Consider the following 8,110-nt stretch of genomic DNA (forward strand, 5'->3'; position numbering starts at 1 on the left):
GCATGGTCTTTTGTGATATTGAGTGGGTGCTGTAATGGTAGTAAGTATCTTTCCTTTTTGTGTTGATGTTCTTGTGTAGGTTTCCTATTTTCTGTCAAGTTGCAGTACTTAGAATAATCGCTATTGTCTTATTGATCTACGAAGCTCCTTTGAATAATCATTTGCATGTGACCCTATACTCCACGCTGTACTTTGTTCTGGGAGCTATCTTTTGAAGCCTTGGCATTCTGCTAGTACAGTATTATTATCGTAGAGGTAAATTAGTTCGTGAAAATATGTATTTTTCTGATTAACTATAGTCGCTTAGTTGTTCTAGCAGGTATAAGTAGTTACTGCTGATGTTGTTAATTTTCTATTCGCAGGGGCTATGTATGATGTAGCGTATTTGTGTTGGCTGTCCCTTTTATTCCTATGTTGCTGAGTTTCTCCATAAGCATGTCCTGTTTTACTCTATTCTATGCTTTGTTGCTGCTAGATATCTGAGGTATGTTGCTGGTTCATATCTGAGGTAGCTTGTTTGACTATCTATTATTTTTTGCTATGGCTGTGGCTATTGATGTCCCTTTCTGAATTCCATGTTGGTTTCTGTTTATCCTTGTTGCTGCTTGTTATCTGAGTTAGGTTGTTTGACTTCAGGACTATCCTTTTTTAACTTTATTGTTGATTGCTGTTTTGTTTATTTCCTTATTTGTTTTTATTTGTTTGACTTGGCTAACCACCTCTACCCTTAAGGGAGCTGATGAAGGATTGTTGGGAGCCTGTGATGTTGAACGCTACTCACCCCTTCCTGTAGGTCTGGCGCTCGGCTTCTGGCGTCGGTGACGGTGATAGGTGCCCGCTGGAGAGATCGAAGATGACGATAAGAGACGGCAGGCAATTCGGCGACTTGAATTGTAAATGAACTGCAGATTCTTCGGCTGGCTTAATCCGGACTGCTTATGGACTTCTCGCTTGTTGCTGCCTCTTAACGTAGGGATCTCTCAGCAGGCCGTCGTCGTCTTCTCGTCGATCAGTTAGGTGGTGATATTGGAGCGAAGTGAGAGATCGATTTACTGTCTCCAGCAGTTTTATACATTGGATTTGAGTCATTGTGCACCTGGGGTATCCCTGGATGCAGATGGAAATTTACAGTGGAGGTGCACTCACCGCTGGCGAGGGCCGTTGCCTTGCTGACTGTGCAGAACCAAGTGGAAAGTTCTTGTTGCTCGGCTCTGCATCCGGTGGAATGTGGGGTGAATGAGCGTTCAACTTGCGAGCTTCAGAGCGATGTTTGAGGCAAATTAATGTTTCTAACTTTATGCTCCCAATTCCTTCATCAATATATTCAAGGTTAATATTGCAGGATAGGCCTATGCGAAGCCTCTTTTTTGATGATAGAGAGTCACCATCAGTAGCGTAGCGTCCTAGTACGCCCATACGCCCGGCGTTGCCTGATTTAAAATTTTAAAAATGCGTAAATGCTGTAAATATAAAGTAAAACGTGACAAATTATATACATGTTTGAGCATTATGGCATTATAAAAGCTAACGTCTACAACGCTCCACCAACAGCTCTCGTTGTAGCATTTCTCTAATGTCTCTGCTTGCCGGACGCCGGCTAGGTTTGGCGTACAGGACCATGCCTTCCTTGGGGCAGAGAGGAGGAGGGAAAGCTTGTCGCTTGGATCTCTACAGCACGGGGTAGCATGGGCGAAATGCTCTCGCCTTACGCGGGCGTACGGAGCGCCTGATTGGTTCTAGGGGCCATGTGACCTTTCCTGCCTTCTGATTCAAGGCGCTGTACTTCCGATGCAGACGACAGAAGTAAAATTCCTACCCGGTTTTTCGCGCTCCTGCCCATAGACAAACCTCGTGCCACTCGTGCCTCTGCTCGTGCTGTGTGATGCTACAATACGCAATATTGACTGACGTACATATCTTTAATGACCACTGCATTGTGTAATTTATCGCAAGAACAGTGAAGTACATTAAAAACTAAAAGAACAAAACAGTTTTTGTCACACAAGTTGATAAAGTCCTCGTGGTAGAAGTTCAGCCTGTGGCTGCTCTACCACCTAACCCGCAAAACTATTTATTTAAAAAATATATTTTTTCGTTAGTATCTTACTGCCTAATATTGTGCCAGTGGAAATGTTTAGCATTCGTTTCAAAACTCTTAACATCGTATGATCTCTTGACAGAAATATTTTAAAATGTTTATCAACATTCTCAAGATGCAATAAACAGTGGTCTAACACTCTGAATTACTAATAGGCACTGTTACGTCAGTAGAGTGTACGATTGTACAGAGTGTTTCGCACAGTGCGCTAAGACGCCAGAGGTTTCCAGTTTAAATCCCGGCCTACACATATTTGTTCTTTGTGAGTGTGACTTCATCAATATCATCACTCATATTCATATTTGCGATTAGCCAAAATTGGTAGAAAGTGAAGTAGAATAAACCAAATCAATCATTAGTTGTATCATCCACAACAATGAAGTCTACTGTTGTTCTAGAGGAGCTTGTGATTCAGGTTGGCTTTTTTAAATTACTTGCGTCATGCCGAAAGGTTTCCTTAATTATAAAATATTGTTTTGCTACACATTATGTTATACGTGCGGAGCAAAATACTCCGAATGGTGTACGGTGTTTTTGACTTGAGCAATCTAATTAAAAATGGTATAAAACACCAGTGCTCCAAGCATTTATTGCACTGAGGCATCTTATTTTCTAGATAAAAGAAGCATGGATCATGTTTTATCGGAACCCGGCTGACTTCATGTAATAAACACAATAAGATTGTGATTTTAAATGGACAATACATATGTCGGCTAATTCCATAAGTAAACTCTTAAGCAAAAAAAAATAGGGCCTACCCTTCCTTCGGACTTGGCGTTCCCATCCGAAATGCTCATGCTACGCCACTGGTCACCATAGTTAGAAGTTAGAAGTGAATCATCAGCTATTATGTTATACGAGTAGTACTTATTGTATTTTGTCAATGGCACGAGTTAGAAACTATTTTAAAATTTGGCACAAGTTCATTCCAATATGAAATAACATGTCAGTCAGTGTGGTCAGAATATGTCATCAATGAAATTTGCCAGTTTCTGATTAGAATCCATGTTGCAAGTTAAATCAGAGCAAAGAATGAGAAAAACTTAAGAATACATTTGACTTCATGGTAGTGGTGATATTTTGAACACAGAAATCGAGAGCCATAATAGTTCTTGCATATTGTTCATTGCCTTTTTGTAGTACTTCTCAATAGAAATAATTTATCCAGAAAAGTGAATTATTTATACTCAACGAACTGAAAAAACATAGTTTCTTTTGACTTGTTTAATACTTGTAACAACCAATTTACTGTATGAAATTTACTATGTCACCTGAGTGGAACGTGATATGCTAATTTATAGACTGGTTCAACAGAATAACACACTAGCACGCACACTGTTGGGATGGGCATGCGCAACAGTGCAGATGCCTCCATTTTCATAAAGTAACAAGCGGCACCTGCACTGGATAAAATGTATTGCTTTCCTCAAGTTACATATGTATTTATTCTGTATGTATTATATGAGATATTGTGTAACTATTTAATTACGTACAAGAATTTGGACTTCATACTGTATATGCATTACATGTGAGCAAAGAGATCAATACGTTTAGTTGTCGTCGAGTTTGTTTTTAAGTCCACTTTATGCACAGAAAGGCTAATCAGGACTGGACCTTCAGTTTAAAGTGGGATCTGAACCACCGGGCATTGAACCTCTGACCGCTTAATTACAAGTGAATGTTACCAACTGTACCATCAGGGAGACCCAAGTTTAGTTACAAGAGTATCTTTATATTCAAGCTACTGCAACTTTTAAAAGCCCTACTATACATGAAATATTTGTTTTATGTTTGTTATTGTTCCCAATCCTCATTGTTAGCTTTCTTTAATTTCTGATTGGGCGTGATGCTCACCAAAGCAGCTATCTGATGACCCTGTGTAATGTATTTGATGTTAACATAATGTATCCCATTGACCTTTATTAGATGCATATTGAATATGTATATGACCCAGGCCTGTAGCTAGAAATGATATTCGGGGGGGGGGGGGGGGGGGCTTTGTAAACCAAGTCCAATTTTCAAAAGTTTAACAGTATTAAATGAAGGTAAATTATGTGTGTGGAGGTCATTAAGTTATATCAATTTTAGAAATATCATACAAATACTACATTTCTTCTATATCTTTTAAAACATCGTTTTTTTAAGTGTTGACTGCTACTGACATCATCCCTCACTACACACCCCATACTGCTTTTGATAATACAGATATTTATATCACACAAGAAAAAAATGCACAATATTCAATCATAGTGTCTACAATATATTCCACCCCCAATGGAAGCAATGAAACTTCCCTTTGTTTCCAAAACATAGGAGCTGTTGAACTTTGACGCAGATGCGGAGGGAATTTGCATGATGACATCAAAATCACAGATTTCTGTCTAAATGGGAGGTCACAACAGGGGCAGCGAACGTACAGATATGTGCTCTGTGAAAGAAACTTCTAGTCTAGAGAAGACAATTTTCTAAATACTTGCCGCTACTTATACTTCTTCATATAAATAAGATGAACAAATGTATTAGCTGTTGTTCATGTTGTGTGAAATTATCCTTCACAAAAGTTGTGAGCAAAATAATATATGCTGTATATATTTTTACTCTTCACTGCAGACAAATTACAGAAAATAGTTTTGCCTGATGTCAAGGGGGCTGAAGATGGTGCCAGGGGGGCTCAGCCTGCCCCCCCCCCAGCCCCTGCCTGGCTATGGGCCTGACTACCCTCCATGCATACTTGCTGCTACATTTCAGACTTATCATCTTCATATCTGACAATGATATCACTATAACTTTCGAAGTACAACATATAAACTTTTTAACATAGAGTAGACTGGCACTAGTGAGAGATTTCATGTGGAATTACATGTTCTGGAGAGATGCCTGACAGGGGTAATAAGGTGCTACTACCTTAGTTGGAATCCAGTAACTACAATCCAATTACTTTTTTTCACGCAATAATTAACATTAAGTTACTTTTTCTGAGTTTCAAAGAGTTTGAAAAAAATTTGGGTCTGCTAAAAAATAATAGACATACAATGTTAATCTTTATGTACATACACAAATTTGTTATGAACAAATGTTTCGTGTGATGCAATTTTTCTTTGAGTACAAGGGCTTACTTTCAATTTTCTTACCTCAACGTTTTCATATCTCAACATGAGATTTATTAAAATTTTAAGAAAATGAATGTCAACTTTAGACAGCTTGAATTGGAAATTCCTAGAGAGGGGGAGGGGGGTACTTCTATGAATCAACATGAAGACAATGAAACAGGTGATGCTTAAGCAAATTATCCTAGCTAGGATGATTCTCCTAAAAATTTTCTTAACTGGGGAATAGCATTCCCCTGCTTCAATTGGATTTGATTTTTGTTATTTAGCGTTGCTTTTCTGCCACTTTTGGCTAATTGCAGCGATGAGGATGGGTGGATTTGATGAAGGGAAACTCACAAAGCATGCCTATGGTGGGAATCGAACCTAGGACCCCTGGCATCGTAGCATGCTGTGCTAATCAGCAAGTTGGCACATCGATCTGCTTTGAGCACTGTAGTCATACCAAGCTACTTTAATTGTTCAAACACATTTTACACAAGCCAGTCTAAACTAAGCCTTCAAAAGGTTGAACTTTGATTCATATTGCAACATGTGCATGGAGTGTGATTCAGTATTTTCAAAATTGTGAATATTTTATTCCCCAGCCACACAATGAATAAAGGCAATATTCAATACGTCAGAACTGTCTCTGTAAAACCATAATGCATTGTCACCAGTGGCGCTACCACAGGGGGAGGGGCCCCCAACCTTGGTCGGAAATGAGTTCTAGAGGGGACAAGTATTGATGGCCAAGTGTACCTGCAGGGGGTAATTACTAGGGAAAGGAACTTTAGGTAAATAAATGTTTTTTCTGCGATAAGATAGAGACCCTCATTTTTGCCAAAATTCTTATCATAGCCTTATATGTCAACACAGCAAATTTTATTTTACATAAAAACACATATTTTCCAGTTTTCCGTATGTAAATACATATTTTGCGAATTTTCATTTTAAATACATAAAATCGCTCGTTGACTTCATCTACCTCGAAATCCTCCAAGGAAAAATGTTTATTCTCCGCACCTCTTTCATATCGAGAGTGCTAGGTTTGTTTTGTCTTTGAAAACGCTCGCTGGCAGACTTCTGGCACCTCGCCTACGATCCTATCAGGAGAAAATAGCTGTAAGTAGCTGGGGCTGGCTACACGTAACGATAGCAAGGCTTTTAATGAAGCAATGCAGCTATTGTGGCCAGAAGACATAAAATTTGACAATGTTCTTCTCTTGACAGATGCTGCAGCTTACATGCAGTGGTCTTGCCGTTAGCTACCCCAAAATGGTGCACGTTACATGTGTGGCGCATGCGTTGCATAGAATATGTCCCAATGTCGATAAACTGGTTTCAAATGGGAAGAAAGTTTTTATCAAGTCGCCTAGAAGAATAGACATTTTTAAACAAAAATGTCCTGAGGTTCCCCTTCCCCCTACACCTGTAGTTATGCGATGCAGATGTTATGCCCAGAACTTTGAAAAAAATTGTATCTGTTGTAAATGATCTCGACAAAGAAGAATTCTGCAAGAACTGTTGATGGAGCCCTCCTTAAAAGTCGAATTGGCATACATCTCAACAAACCTGTCCATTCTCTCTAATTCCATATGAAAGCTTGAATCGTCCGCGAACACTTTGGCAGCTTCCATTGGTGAAGTCCGTATAGTAGAAACGAAACTGAAAGAACTCACTGGATCTAAATGTCTAAATGTACAGAATTTTTGGGGAAAAACCAAGGTTTTCAAACATTGTGCCAAATTGCATGTGTTTTGGAAGGAGGTGAAGTAGAGGAAGAGGAAGCTTTGGAAAACTTCAGCGTTAGTGACATTTCGTGCTTCAAATATGCAAGAATTGTTTCTTGTGACGAGGAGCCATCTTTCTCACAATATAAGATGCTTTTTAGAGATAATCGTCACAGATTTACAATGGAGAATTTGGAAAGAACTATGGTGATCCACTGCAACTCTTCCAAAAAATAGCTCGCTAAGAGGTAATCATTTAGAAACTAATTTCAGGTGTTTAAAATGCATGTTATAGTTTGTTTTTGTTACCAAATGTTTTTATTTTTGTCACATATTTTCCTGTTTTTATCACATATTTTCAACATTTATGACACATAAAAAATAAATATTTCTGAGTTTTTTAGCACATAAAGTTCCGTTCCCTAGTAATTACAGCCCAGAACTTCAAATTTTATGCAAATATAAATACTTTTCGTAAAATGTTCTTGCTCGCTTCGCTTGCAATACCTGCTTTACGTGGTCTTATCAAGTTCAGGACCGTAGCTAGGGGATGGCAGGAGACAGCCCTGGGCGTCGAAATATCTAAATAAAAAAAAATTGTAAAATTGATTGATTGCTGTTTTTTTAAGTCTACTTTATGCACAGAAATGCTAATTGAGACTCGGCCTATAGTTTAGAGTGGGTTCTGAACCACAATGTGCCTCCACCGGGTATCGAACCGGGGCAACGATGTTACCACTACACCATCGACGAGGCACAAAAGTTGTAAAAGATATAATGCCATGGTGTTTCCGTGAAATTGTTTCTGCCCTATTAAATCAATATTGCTTTTAGCCTGCAAAAAAAAATTGGATCTAAAAATGTTGTTACTCGCTTCGCTCGCAATTTATGTTTCTTCGCTGTAATGCATTGTAAATCACCAGGCAGAGAAATAAGACTTGTCTTAATTGATTTTGTTTAAAATGCATGAAGAATTGTTTTGAGGGAAGGGAGCATGTACATTTGAGAGACAATTTATTTAAGTTTTGCTTTTGGTTTTTTGTGAGATGGATGAATTGGTTGTGTAATGTATTTAAATAATATGCTGTATATAATATTTATTAAAGAAACTTTGAATACGTACACAATTTAGTGTCCGCATCACTCCACGTTGCATATACGTATGTGAAACATATATCAAGCACGAAAGTTAT

Source organism: Lepisma saccharinum, chromosome 11 (assembly GCF_977018435.1).
Source record: "Lepisma saccharinum chromosome 11, izLepSacc3.1, whole genome shotgun sequence".
Lineage (NCBI taxonomy): Eukaryota > Metazoa > Arthropoda > Insecta > Zygentoma > Lepismatidae > Lepisma > Lepisma saccharinum.